Source organism: Colobus angolensis, unplaced genomic scaffold (genome assembly GCF_000951035.1).
Source record: "Colobus angolensis palliatus isolate OR3802 unplaced genomic scaffold, Cang.pa_1.0 Scaffold556, whole genome shotgun sequence".
Taxonomy (NCBI): Eukaryota; Metazoa; Chordata; class Mammalia; order Primates; family Cercopithecidae; genus Colobus; species Colobus angolensis.
The window spans coordinates 210659-223516 of NW_012119110.1; positions in this window are offsets into that span (position 1 = coordinate 210659).

The window sequence follows — 12858 nt, forward strand, 5'->3', positions numbered from 1 at the left end:
CCCAGCTCCCTACACGCTCTAGAGGGTTTCAGGTCTCTGCATTTCAGGACTCCAGACTCCCCTGATCAAGCCTCATCTTACTTCTCACTTTAGTACCCAGAATTTGCCTCCATTTCCCAATCCAGAAATTAGAAAAGAACATCTCCAGGTCCCTTGCTTGAAGACCTGGCCAGAGCTGGTGCCAGACTGCAGACGCCTGGCAGGAGGCAAGAGAAGGGCATACTCACTTCTCCCTTCTCCTGGGAGGCCCACGCACCAACATTGCTAATGCCACTGCCACTAGGCAGCACAGCCAAAGTAGATGCACACAGAGAGGAGAAGGGGAAAGGTTGAGTGAACCTGGGACACTGCACCCCAACTTTAATGTGTTGTTGAATTCAATTTGCTCATATTTTGTGGAGGGTTTTTGCATCAATATTCATCAGTGATATTGGCCTGTAGTTCTCTGTTTTGGATGCATCTTTGGTGTTGGTATTAGGGTAATACTAGCCTTGTAGAATGAGTTTGGAATAGCTGGGTAAGGTCTCTAGTTTTGGAATAGCTTGAGTAAGGTTGGTATGAGTTCTTCTTTAAATGCTTAGTAGAATTCAGCAGTGAAGCACCAGGTCCCAGGCTTTTCTTTGCTGGGAGACTTTTTATTACCACTTTGATCTCAGTATTTGTTATTGGTCTGTTCAGGTTTTGGATTTCATCATGGTTCAATCTTGCTAGGCTGGATGTGTCTAGAAATGTATCCATTTTTAGTAGATTTTCCTATTTCTTTGCATATAGTTGCTTATAATAACCACTACTGATCCTTTGAATTTTTGCAGTATCAGTTGTAATGTTTCCTTTTTCATGTTTGATTTTATTCACTTGGGTCTTCTCTCTTTTTTTCTTAGTCTTAGTTAGGCTAAAAGTTTCTCAATGTTGTTAATCCTTTATGAAAACCAACTTTTCAATTCATTGATGCTTTGCTTTCTTCATTTATTTTGCTCTGATCTTTATTATTTTTTTTCTTCTACTAATTTTGGGTTTGGCTTGTTCTGCTTTTCTATTTCTTTAAGGAGCATTGTTAAGTTTTTTATTTGATGCTTTTCTACTTTTTAAAAGTAGGTGTTTATAGCCATAAACTTCCCTCTTAGTCTTGCTTCTCTCATGTCCCATAGGTTTTGGCATGTTGTGTTTCCATTATCATTTGTTTTAAGAAATGTTTCAGTTTCCTTCTTAATTTCTTCATTGACCCCCTGGTCATTCCAGAGCGTATTATTTAATCTCCATGTGTTTGTATAGTTTCCAACATTTCTCTTGTTACTAATTTCTAGTTTTATTCCATTGTGGTCAGAGAAGACATTTGATATTATTTTAAATTTTTTAAGACTTGTTGTTTGACCTAAGATATGGTCTATCCTTGAGAATGATCCATATGCTGAGGAAAAAAAATGTGTATTCTGTAGCCCAAGGGAGAAGACACCTGCCCACACTCTCCTACAGCGCACAGCGCTCTGCTCAGGGATGGGGCAGTGGTGTGCTGTTGTTATACAAGGGGTTCTGTCGGAGAGAGAACAGAAATCTGTTCTGTAATGTTTACCATTTTCCGTGGTGCAAATATTCCATGGCTCATGTCAGGCTGCCACCGTCTTCTCAGCCTGAGCTTGTTTGTACCCACCCTCGGGAAGGCTATCCAAGTATTTGAAAGGATGTGGGTGTGGTGATCTAAAGTATATCTTTATTAGATACACTTCAAGCCCAGTTATGCTATGGTTCTTGCAGACTCATAGAGGAGCTACTTGGTGGTCTCGGATAAGATCTGGAAGAATTCTCTGGGCTACCAGGCAGTAGAAACTCTTATTCCCTACCTGTAATTTCTCTCCAAAAAAATTGTCTGTGTGTCTGTGTGTCTGTCTGTCTGTCTCTCTCTCTCTCTTTCTCTCTGCTGAGCCACTTGGAGCTGGGCCACTTGGACTGACACAGCATCCCTATGGCCACCACCACTGGGACTGCACTGGGTCAGACCTAAAGCCATCAAAGCACTGGGTCTCACTCAAGGCCCACTGTCAACACTGCCTGGCTATTGCCCATGTTCACTCAATGTCCTGGGGCTCTACAGTCAGCGGGTGGCAAAGCCAGTGAGGCTTGTGTCTTTCCCTTCAGGGCAACCAGTTCCCTCAGGCCCTGGTGCGTCCAGAGACGCTGTGTAGGAGCCAGGGACTGGAGGCAAAAAGCTTAGAAACTTAACCTGGTGCTTTATTCTACGGCAGCTGAGCTGACGCTGAAACCATGAGACAAAGTCCTTCCCACTCTGCCTTTCCCTTTCCACAGCTAGAGGAGCCTTGCCCTGTGACTACCACCACAGGCCCACAGGGAGTGCTGCCAGGCTACTGTTGATGTTTACTTAGGACCCAAGGGCTCTTAAGTCACTTGTGGTGAATGCTTCCAGGCCTGGGACTCACCCTTCAGGGCAGTGGGCTCCCCTCCAGCCCAGGGCAGGTCAAGAAATTCCGTCTAAGAGACAAGGCCTAAAATCAGTGACCACAGGAGCCTATTTGGTGCTCTACCCCACCATGGACAGGCAGGTACTTAAGCTGCAAGACAGAGTCCCTTTTACCTTTCCCTCTCCTTTTCTCAAACAGAAGAGGTCTGTCACCACAGCCACCAAAGCTGGGAATGTGCTGGGTCCCACCTGAAGCCAGCATGTCTCTGAGCCTTATTCCAGGCCCATAGCAGACTACCTGGGTACCACTGTTGGCTGTGCAGGGTGGTGCACGCATTTGGGCTTGGGAAGAGGGAGGAAAAGAACACGCACAGGAAGGTCACAGTGTAAGCAACAGTATGGAGGTGGGAAAGTTCAGCTCATGGATAGAAAAAGTTGATCCAATTTGGCAGGGCCCACAGGGAGATTTGGTGGGGTGGTGAGAGGTGGGCCACGTCAGAAAGAACCTTGAATGCCAGGCTGAGGTGGGAGGCATTTCCTGTTGTATGGAAGGTGCCGTGAGGTGGTGGGGAGGGTAACATGATGAAAGGATATTTGGGAGGATGGATCTGGCATCGGTGATTGGTAGGGGTAAGGAGTGAACAAAGCCAGAGGCCAGAAAACTGGACAAACAGCCCAGAGTTCAGGCTTAGCTGTTCAAAGGCAGTTTCTACACTGAATTTCAGTGTGGATCCAAGCATGCATGGGGTAGATGATTTGGAAAAGCAAAACCATTCCCTTCCCATTACAACACAGTTTCCCAGGTGAGCTCATCACCAGAGTCCTACAATGCAGACAGTCGAACTACCCCAAACTCTGTCCCTAGAAGCTGTGACCCAGAGGGAGCCCTTGTCAGCTGTAGCCCGAGGACACTGCAGCCTAAGCAGGACTGCACCTGTTCCCTCCCAGGAGCCTCATCTCTGTCTGGCCAGGCTTTTGCTTCAAATGTCCTCAACTTTGGCTTCAAAATCTGTTGGGTCAGATTCATGAGAGCTCTGGCCTTCTTTGGTTTAGGGATTTTTAAATAGTGTTTTCAAGCAGGCAGTAGATCAACTCTGCTTGCTTACTTCTGTGTGCATCTCCTGTTCCCTGGCCCCAGATCTTCTTTTTCCTTGGTTTATCCTCTCATTGTGTTGCAGCACATCTTTCAGTAGCTTCCTGAGACAGAGTGAATGGAAGCCAAGCTTTCTGACCTTCACGTAGTTTAGAATGTTACTGTTCTACCCCAACTTCTGATTAATAGTTTGATTGGATATAACGCTGTAATTTAAATGTAACTTCTCATCACATTGGGAAACATTGCTCTATTATTTTCTAGTTCCCAGTGTTGTTGGGAAGAAGTCGGTGCCATGTGGAGTCTTGGCTCTTTATATATGACCTGTCTTTTCTCTCTGAAAGATTTTAGGATTTTCTCTCTGTTCTTAGTTTTCTGAAATTTCCCAATTATGTGCCCTGTTGTAGATCCTCATTCACTGTGCTAGTCACTTGGTAGACTCTTTTGAACTAGAAAATCATGTCCTTCTATTACAGGAAGCCACCAGCAGGTTTGTGTGAGCTGAGTAATCACATTATTTTCTCCCAAGGACAAGAGGTATCAAGGCTCTGAGCACCTTATAAGTGGATATGGGGAAAGGGTACCTGAAGTGAATCCAACAAAGCTGCAGCACCCACTGAGCTCATGTCCTAGGGCCAGGCTCTGCCTGAGGACAGTGGACATGGGTGAGATCCACTTCCTGCCCAGTCCCATGGTAGGGCTCAGGACACACATGGTCCAGGAGGCCCCCAGCCCCGGGCTACATTTACATGCACCTGCCTGCATGTAGCAATCAGTGAGCCACAGGACAACTTAGGGGAAAGGGCAGCTCCAGAGAGCAGGATAGGAGGGAGGTAAGTAATCATGGGGTGGGGAGTGGCCTTGTTGGGAAGGGGCAAAGGCAGGACCATGTGTTTTGTGTGTGTGTGTGTGTGTGTGTGATGTGTATTTTCGAAAATGGAGAGAACAATTTGTCTGCCCCTTTTCTGGCCACTGCACCCCATTTTTCATGAAGTTTTTCTTCCCATCATGGACTGAGTGTCTCTGTCTCCTCTAAATTCATATGTTGAAGCCCTAACCCTCTGCATGGCTGTATTTGGAGATGAGGCTTCTCAGGAAGTCATTAAGGTTAAATGAGGTCCTAAGGTTGGGGCCCTGATTCAGTAGCATTAGTGTTCTTATGAGACGAGACACTAGAGAGTGCAGTCACTCTCTGCACAAATACAAAGAAGAGGTCACGTGAGCACACAATATGGCAGCCAGCTACGGGACAAGAAAAGAGGACTCAGAATGTAACCTACCTTGCTGGCACTTTGGTCTTGGATTTCCCAGCCTCCAGAACTGTGAGAAATAAATGTTTGTGGTTTAAGCCACCCAGTCTGTGGTATTTTGGCATGGCAATGTGAACTAATTCGTCTCCCCACCCTACTTCAACCACATGACACTAGAGGAGTTGGCAGTTTTAGTGTCCCAACTACCCAGCCAATCCAGACCACACCAAACAGAAACTTTCTTCTGGAATTTCTGAATAGGAACTAATGGACGGGAGCACTATCCTTTGTTGGGGGCAAAGCCAGGAAGATGGAAGTCTCATGCTACCAACAGCCTGACTCCAACCTTGTGGGGAAAGTTTCTCTGAGAGCACAAAACTGATCTGCAGACTGAGGTGGAGACAGAGACAAGGGAAAGAGCCTGCAAATCCCGACAGCACTGGTGACTCTGAGACCAGGTATTCCTGAGGCCCAGCTGTTCCCTGCCCTGCACGTGGCTAACTTCTGACCAATGAACTTCCCTTCTTGCCTAAGGCAACTCAAGTGAATTTTCTGTCACTCACCCCCAAAGAGCCCTGACTGCAGTGGCAGGGCATGGCAGGGCTGGGCTGGCTGTGGTAGAGGACAGTGTGGGTAGAATCAGCTGTGACAGGCACACGGGAAGTGCAGTTATCGAGTGGACTCCATGAGATCTTCCTCCAGCCCCAACTGTGAGCAAGGCTAGGCTCATACGCTCAGTAGGTCAGAGTGAGGGATTTGGTCAGAGGTGCCATGCTCAGGGCCATCTTTCTATGAGTCAGACTCTTCAGCATCAAAGGCTTTGCCATCAGAGATAGTTTTAGTCATATCTTGGGTTCACTTTATTAATTGCTATTCCCCTGTTTTCAGGATCTTTACACTAGGCTGCCCCACGTGGATGTTAGGAAGCCATAGGCATCCTGCCCAGAAGCCCAGACCACAAAAAGGACTTCCACCAGCCTGCCCAGGGTTCCAGAGGGCAGGACCAAGGGGTGGTGGGAGGATCCCAGCCTGGGAAGTCATGACATGCCCACCACTCTTGATCTGTCTTCTGGAACTTTTCACCTCTCCAGTTTGGGTCCTGGTGGGACACACATGGTAAAGACAATGAACCTCCATGTCTCCGACTAGTTTTCCCATCAGAAGTGGTCGTTCCGCCAGTCACCCTCTTCCACTAAAACTGGACAGACCAAGGGCCACTTTCCTAATGGATGGGTCTTCTTGGTCCATCTCATGCTCCCAACAGAGTTCCCTCCCTACGATGGGAATGTGCCATACCAGGAGAGCCCTCTTGACCCAGCCTTCAGCCAAAGCCAGTCCCCCTGCCAAGCAGGCCCTAAAGTTACACTGGAGGGTGACAGGCCTCACCTGGAAACTTCTTGTTGAATATTGTCAGTTTCCCACACAAGTGCAGCCTGGCAGTTTAATTCAAATTAAAAACAGAAGGAGACTGCTGCTTCAGTCTCGACTGCTTGAAAATTAGGCCGTGTAGAGCTTTTGTTTGCTGGAAATTGTGGAGTCAGACATTGTGCAGATTGACCCAATAGCTACAGCAGGTACACACATAGGGCGCCAACCAAGGACAAGTGTGCACACGCACACATGCACACAGCAGAAAATTGAGAAATAAACTCTTTTAATTTTAGCTGTCATGGCAGTTTTGTGTCATTTCCCCAAAATATACAAATTTTATTTTATGATTTAGTCTTTTTATTTAGAATTACTTAAGGAAAAGGAGATGTGAGTGCAGTGGCTCATATCTATAATCCCAGAACTTTGGGAGGCTGAGGCAGGAGGATCACTTGAGCCTGGGAGTTCGAGACCAGTCTGGGTAACATGGTGAAATCCCATCCCTATAAAAAAATATGAAAATTAACCAGATGTGGTAGCATGTACCTGTGGTCCCAGGTACCCAGGAGACTGAGGATCCCTTGGGCCAGGGAGATGGAGGTTGCAGGGAGCTGAGATCACATCACTGCACTCCAGCCTGGGTGACAGGGTGAGATCCCATGTGAAAAACAAAGAAAGAGAAAGAAAGAGAAAGAGAAGAGAAAAGAAAAAGAAGAGGAGGGAAAAGAAATAAGAGAAAGGAGAAAAGAAAAGAGAGGAGAGAAGAGAAAAGAGGGGAGGGGAGGGGAGAGGAGCAATGGGATCCTGATATCTGGTATGGGGAAACTTAAGAGGATACATCTGAGAACTTCGAACCTCCAGTTTCCACTCAATGCTCTGGGCTAAAAGAAGTAGCCCCCTTTCCTCGCTAAGAGAAGGGCAGCTGTCCCTTGCCTGGAGACTAGGCAAAGAGCCTCCAACAAGGCCTTACAGCAGGATGAGGTGTTTCATCATTGCTGCCCCACATTGACACCAGGCTCTGGTCATTCCTCATCATGGCCCAAGGTCACAAGCACAGTCTGCTCTGGGAGAATGATTTTTTGCCAAAAATGTTGCAGTAGCTGTCGAGTGTGTACTCGCAGAATCTGGGAGAGGAGGTGGAGGACTGGACATAAGAATGTTGGACCATGGGGAGACTAAAGGCTGTATACATGAGAATACACTGATGTGGTAGCACTCTCAGGATTTAATGGCTTGGCAAGGACACCTGGGGCCCTAACATGCTGCTGCAGTGGCTCCTTGAAATGTGGATCGAACAGTTGCCGCAGGGAATTAGGTGGAGATTATAGAACTGCATTTGCAAAGCATCAAAGAAGCCGGAAAGTACAGGGAGGTAGGAATGTTGGAATGGTTTGTTATATGCCAGCAGATTCGGAATCCACTGGGCTCAAGTGATCCTCCCACCTCAGCCTCCCAAGTAGTTGGAATTATAGGCATGCACCACCATGCCTGGCCTTTTTTTTATTTTTTATTTTTATTTTTTAATTTTTAGTGAAAATGAGGTTTTGCTATTGTTGTCTAGACTGGTGTCAAATTTCTGAGCTCAAGCAATCCTCCTGACTCGGCCTCCCAAATTGTTGGGATTACAGGTATGAGCCCTAGGATGTTTCCTGATTTGTGTATTCAGGAAACAACAACAACAAGATCTGGTGCGCAGAAGCCTGCAACAAAAATTTGCAATTTCCTACCCAGTTTTCAGACTGAGACAATTAAGACCTATAGCTCATTGATTATAGGGGAGGCTGGGTATTCTTGGAAAAAGATCCTGCAACATCACCACATGGTATTCATTAATTATTCTCCAAAGGGATGTAGGGTCATTGATGAAAGTAACTGTAGCTGATGAAAAGGGAATACCCAGATTGTTTGAGGACCACTTATATAGGATTAGAGCTGACCCTGACACCAGAAGACCCACAATGCCACAATGTCCCCTCTCCAAAGACTGAGAACATGTGAAGGCTAGGTAATAAATGTATCCCTGGATGAAGAGGCTGCAGCCCCATCCCGTTGTCATTTATCTGTCCCTAAATATGCAATTGATATAAGTATGCTTAGAAGGTAACAGAGCTCTTACTTTACTCCCTGAGCTGTAGGTATGAGCCACTATAGTAGGAAGAGCCCGGGAGAAGTCTCTGAAACTCCCTCTTCCTGCTTCCAGGAGCAATGCAATATTCTAGGTGGAATCACAGAGATTTATCACCTCCCTCAACTGTGACTGCCACCTTATGATAGTATTCTTACATTTCTCCTCCTGTCCCTTGTGCTATTCTTGTCATTGTTTTACCTCCACCTGTCATGAACCCCACAATATGTTACTACTTTTGCCTCAATTATTTCTAGACATCACAAAATGAGAAAATAGGATCTTTTCTGTTTATCCATGTATTTATTATGTCAATGGTCCTCATTCCTTTGTGTAGATCCAAATTTCTATACAGTGTCATTTTTCTTCTGACCAAAGAACTGTTTTGAACATTTCTCAGAGTGCAGGCCTGCTGGTGGTTATCTTGGCTTTTGCTTGTGTGAGAAAGTCTGTGTTTTGTCTTCATTAAATTTTTTGAAAATGTTTTATTGTGTTTTTTTTTTTTTTTTGTAGAGATGAGACCTCACTATGTTGCCCAGGCTGGTCTCGAACTCCAGGCCTCAAGCAGTCCTCCTGCCTCGGCCTCCCAAAGTGCTGGAATGATTACAGGCATGAGCCACCACACCTAGCTTCACTGACTTCAACTGCTTTTATTCCCATATCTGCAGAGGTAACTATTTCATCTCTAGTCATTCTTTTTGTTTTATTTTGAGACAAGGTCTCACTGTGTTGCCCAGGCTGAAGTGCAGTGGTGCAATCACAGCTCATGGCAACCTCGACCTCCTGTGTTCAGGTGATCCTCCTGCCTTAGCCTCCTGAGTAGCTGGCACTGCAGGTGCATGCCACCATGCCTGGATATTTTTAAAAATTGTTTATAGAGATAGGTCTCCCTTTGTTGCCCAGGCTGGTCTTGAACTCCTGGGCTCAAGCAATCCTTGCATCTAAGCCTCCCAAAGTGCTGGGATTACAGGCGTGACCCACTTCACCTAGCCTGTGTGGTTTGTTGCTGTTTTTTTTTTTTTTTTTTTTGTCAATATGTCTTCCATTTCCCTCTTTTCATCATGTTCAGAATTTTTAGCCTTCTTGAACAGATGGAGCATATTTATAATATGTTTTTTAATGTCCTTGTCTGCTAATTACATCATCTCTGTCATTTCTGGGCCTATTTCCTTTGATTTATTTCTCTCCTGCTTATAGGTACTATTTTACCTGTGGGTTTTTTGTTTGTTTGTTTGTTTTTTGATACGGGGTCTTACTTTGTCACTCAGGCTGGAGTGCAGTGGTGTGATCTCATCCCACTGCAATCTCCGTCCCCCAGGTTCAAGTGATTCTTGTGTCTCAGCCTCCCAAGTAGCTGGGACTACAGGTGTGCACCACCACACCCGGCTAATTTTTGTGTTTTTAGTAGTGACAGGATTTAGCCATGTTGGCCAGGCTGGCCTTGAACTCCTGGCCTCAGGCAATCTGCATGCCTTGGCCTCCCAAAGTGCTGGGATTACAGGCATGAGCCACTGTGCCTGGCCATTGTCTGGTAATTTTTTATTGACTGGTAGACATTGTGTTTTTGTGTTGTGATTGTTGGATTTTGTTTTCGTTTAAATAGTGTGGGACTCTGTTCCAGCACTAGTTAAGTTACTTGAAATAAGTTGGATCTATCAAGGTTTGCAAATCTGGTCCCTGTTAGCAATCATGGCCACATGTAGAGGTTGCAGGATGTTGTTTACATCTCTATCTTTTTTTTTTTTTCTTTGAGACAGGATCTCGCTCTGTCACCCCAAGTGGCACCATCTCGGCTCACTGCCACCTCCACTTCATGGCCTCAAGTGATCCTCCCACCTCAGCTTCCCAAAGTGCTGGAATTACAGGTGTGAGCCACAGCACCCAGCCTAAAATTGTATCTTTCTTATTATCAGTGAAGTTAAACATTTTTTCCTATGTGTCAGCAGCATTTGCAATTCTTTTTCTTTGAACTTTCATTTCTTTCCATTTTTCTTAGAATCCTTTGTCTTTGTTTTCTCTACTTTTAGAATAGAATGAATATATTAATCATACTTTGAATTGTGGCCATGATGGAGTACCTGTATTGATGATAGTCTCCCAGCATAAACAACTACAAAGCTGGACAAAGTACATGATAAAATTGTCTTCAGGCATTAGGCAATAGACCCACTGTGCATGGTGGCTCACACCTGTAATCCCAGCACTTTGGGAGGCCAAGGCAGGTGGATCACTTGAGCTCAAGACTTCGAGACCAGCCTGGGCAACATGGCGAAACCCCATCTCTACTAAAATTCAAAAATGAGTTGGGTGTGGTGGTGTGCAGGGGTCTATAACTCCCAGGCTGTGGACTGTACCAGTCGGTGACCTGTTAGGAACCAGGTTGCACAGCAGGAGTTGAGTGGTGGGCAGTGAGCATTACTGCCTGAGCTCCGCCCCCCATCAGATCAACAGGCTTTAGATTCTCATAGGAGCATGAACCCTAATGTGAACTGCACATGTGAGGGATCTAGGTTTCACACTATGAGAATCTAATGCCTGATGATCTGATGTGGAACAGTTTCATATCATAACCACTGCGCTGACCCTGTCTGTGGAAAAACTGTCTTCCATGAAACCAGTTAGGACTGTTGGTGGCATGTGCCTGTGGTCCCAGATGCTTGGAAGACTGAGGTGAAAGGATGGCTTGAGCCTGGGAGGTAGAGGTTTCAGTGAGTTGAGATCATGCCGCTGCACTCCAGCCTGGACAACAGAGTGAGATCTTATCTCAAAGAAACAAACAAACAAAAGGGCCAGGCATGGTGGCTCACACCTGTAATTCCAGCACTTTGGGAGGATATGGCAGGCAGATCACCTGAGATCAGGAATTCAAGACCAGCCAGGCGAGGCGGAGGTTGCTGTGAGCCAAGATGGCGCCATTGCACTCCAGCCTGGGCTACAAGAGCAAAACCCCATCTCAAAAAAAAAAAAAGACCCGTAAATGGCTCACACATTGGAATTAGCAGGCAAGAGCTTTAAAGTAACCACATACATACATTAAATAATTTAGAGAAATATCAACACCTGTGAAGATGGTGAAGAAAGAATTTAGAGAAATAAGTTTTAGTATAAGTATATCCTAAATATGCATGGTACATACTTACTGAAAAAATAGTTTACTTTTTATCAGAAATCTAAATTTAACTGGGTGTCCTCTATTTTATCTGGCATCTCTACCCCAAAGCCAAGCAGGAGAGAATCCAGAGTCCTATCTTCCAGCAGGCGACCTAGCCTAGAACAGATCCTGGCCAGGGGCAACTGGACATTGGATGGATTAGAGATGCCAGTCATTCAGTGTGTTAAAGGTTTGCCAGCCCTACATACAATCAGCATTGTTTTTGTTTAATATTTTTGTCTAAAGCAACTTTAAAAATTGTAACCCTTTATTTCGAAATATAGATTCAGAGGAAATTTCAAAGATGGTACAGAGAGGTTTCATGGACTCCTCACTCAGTTTCCTCCAAAGGTTCTATTTTGTATAAATGTAGGACAATATCTAACAATGTCACATGTCTAGGTCTATGCCATTTTATCACATATGTAGACTCCTTTAACCACCACTACAATCAAGACAGAACTGTTCCACCACCACAAAAATCCCCCTCCTGCTATTCCTCTGCACTTATTCCTGGATCTTCCCCTCCACTATTCCTACTTCTGGCAACCACTAATCTGCTTTCTGTCTTTATAATCTTCTCACTTCAAGAACATTATAAAATGCAGAAATTAGCCAGGCATGGTGGCACCAACTTGTAGTTCCAGCTACGTGGGAGTCTGAGGCAGGAGAATCACTTGAATCTGGGAAGGGGAGGCTATAGTGATCCTGCCATTGCAGTCCAGCCTGAGACTGGGTGAGACTCAAGGGTGAGACTCTCTCAAGGAATGAATGAATGAAGGCCTGGCACAGTGGCTCACACCTATAATCCCAGGGCTTTGGGAGGCTGAAGCAGGTGGAACTGTTGAGGCCTGGAGTTTGAGACCAGCCTGGCCAACATGGCAAAACCCTGTGTCCACTAAAAATATAAAAATTAGCCAGGTATGATGGTGCGCACCTGTACTCTCAGCTACTTGGGAGGCTGAGGCACAAGAATCACTTGAACCCGGGAGGCGGAGGTGGAGGCTGCAGTGAGCCGAGATCATGCCACTGCAGTCCAGTCTGGGCCACAGAGTGAGACTTCATCTCAAAGACAAAATAAAACCAAACAAGAAAAAAAGAACATTATACAAATGGAATCACACAGTATGTGGCCTTTTGACACACTGGCTTTTTTTTTTTTTTTCTACTCAGCAAATGCCCTTTGAGATCCATCCAAGTTGTGCATATTCCTTTTTATTGTTTTTTTCTGTTTGTGATGGAGTCTCACTGTCACCCAGGCTGGAATGCAGTGGCGTGATCTCAGCTCACTGCAACCTCCACCTCCTGGTTTCAAGCAATTCTCCTGCCTCAGCCTCCTGAGTAGCTGGGATTACAGGCACCCATGACCATGCCTGGTTTCTTTCTTTTCTTTTTTTTTTTTTTATTATACTTTAAGTTCTAGGGTACATGTGCATAACGTGCAGGTTTGTTACATAT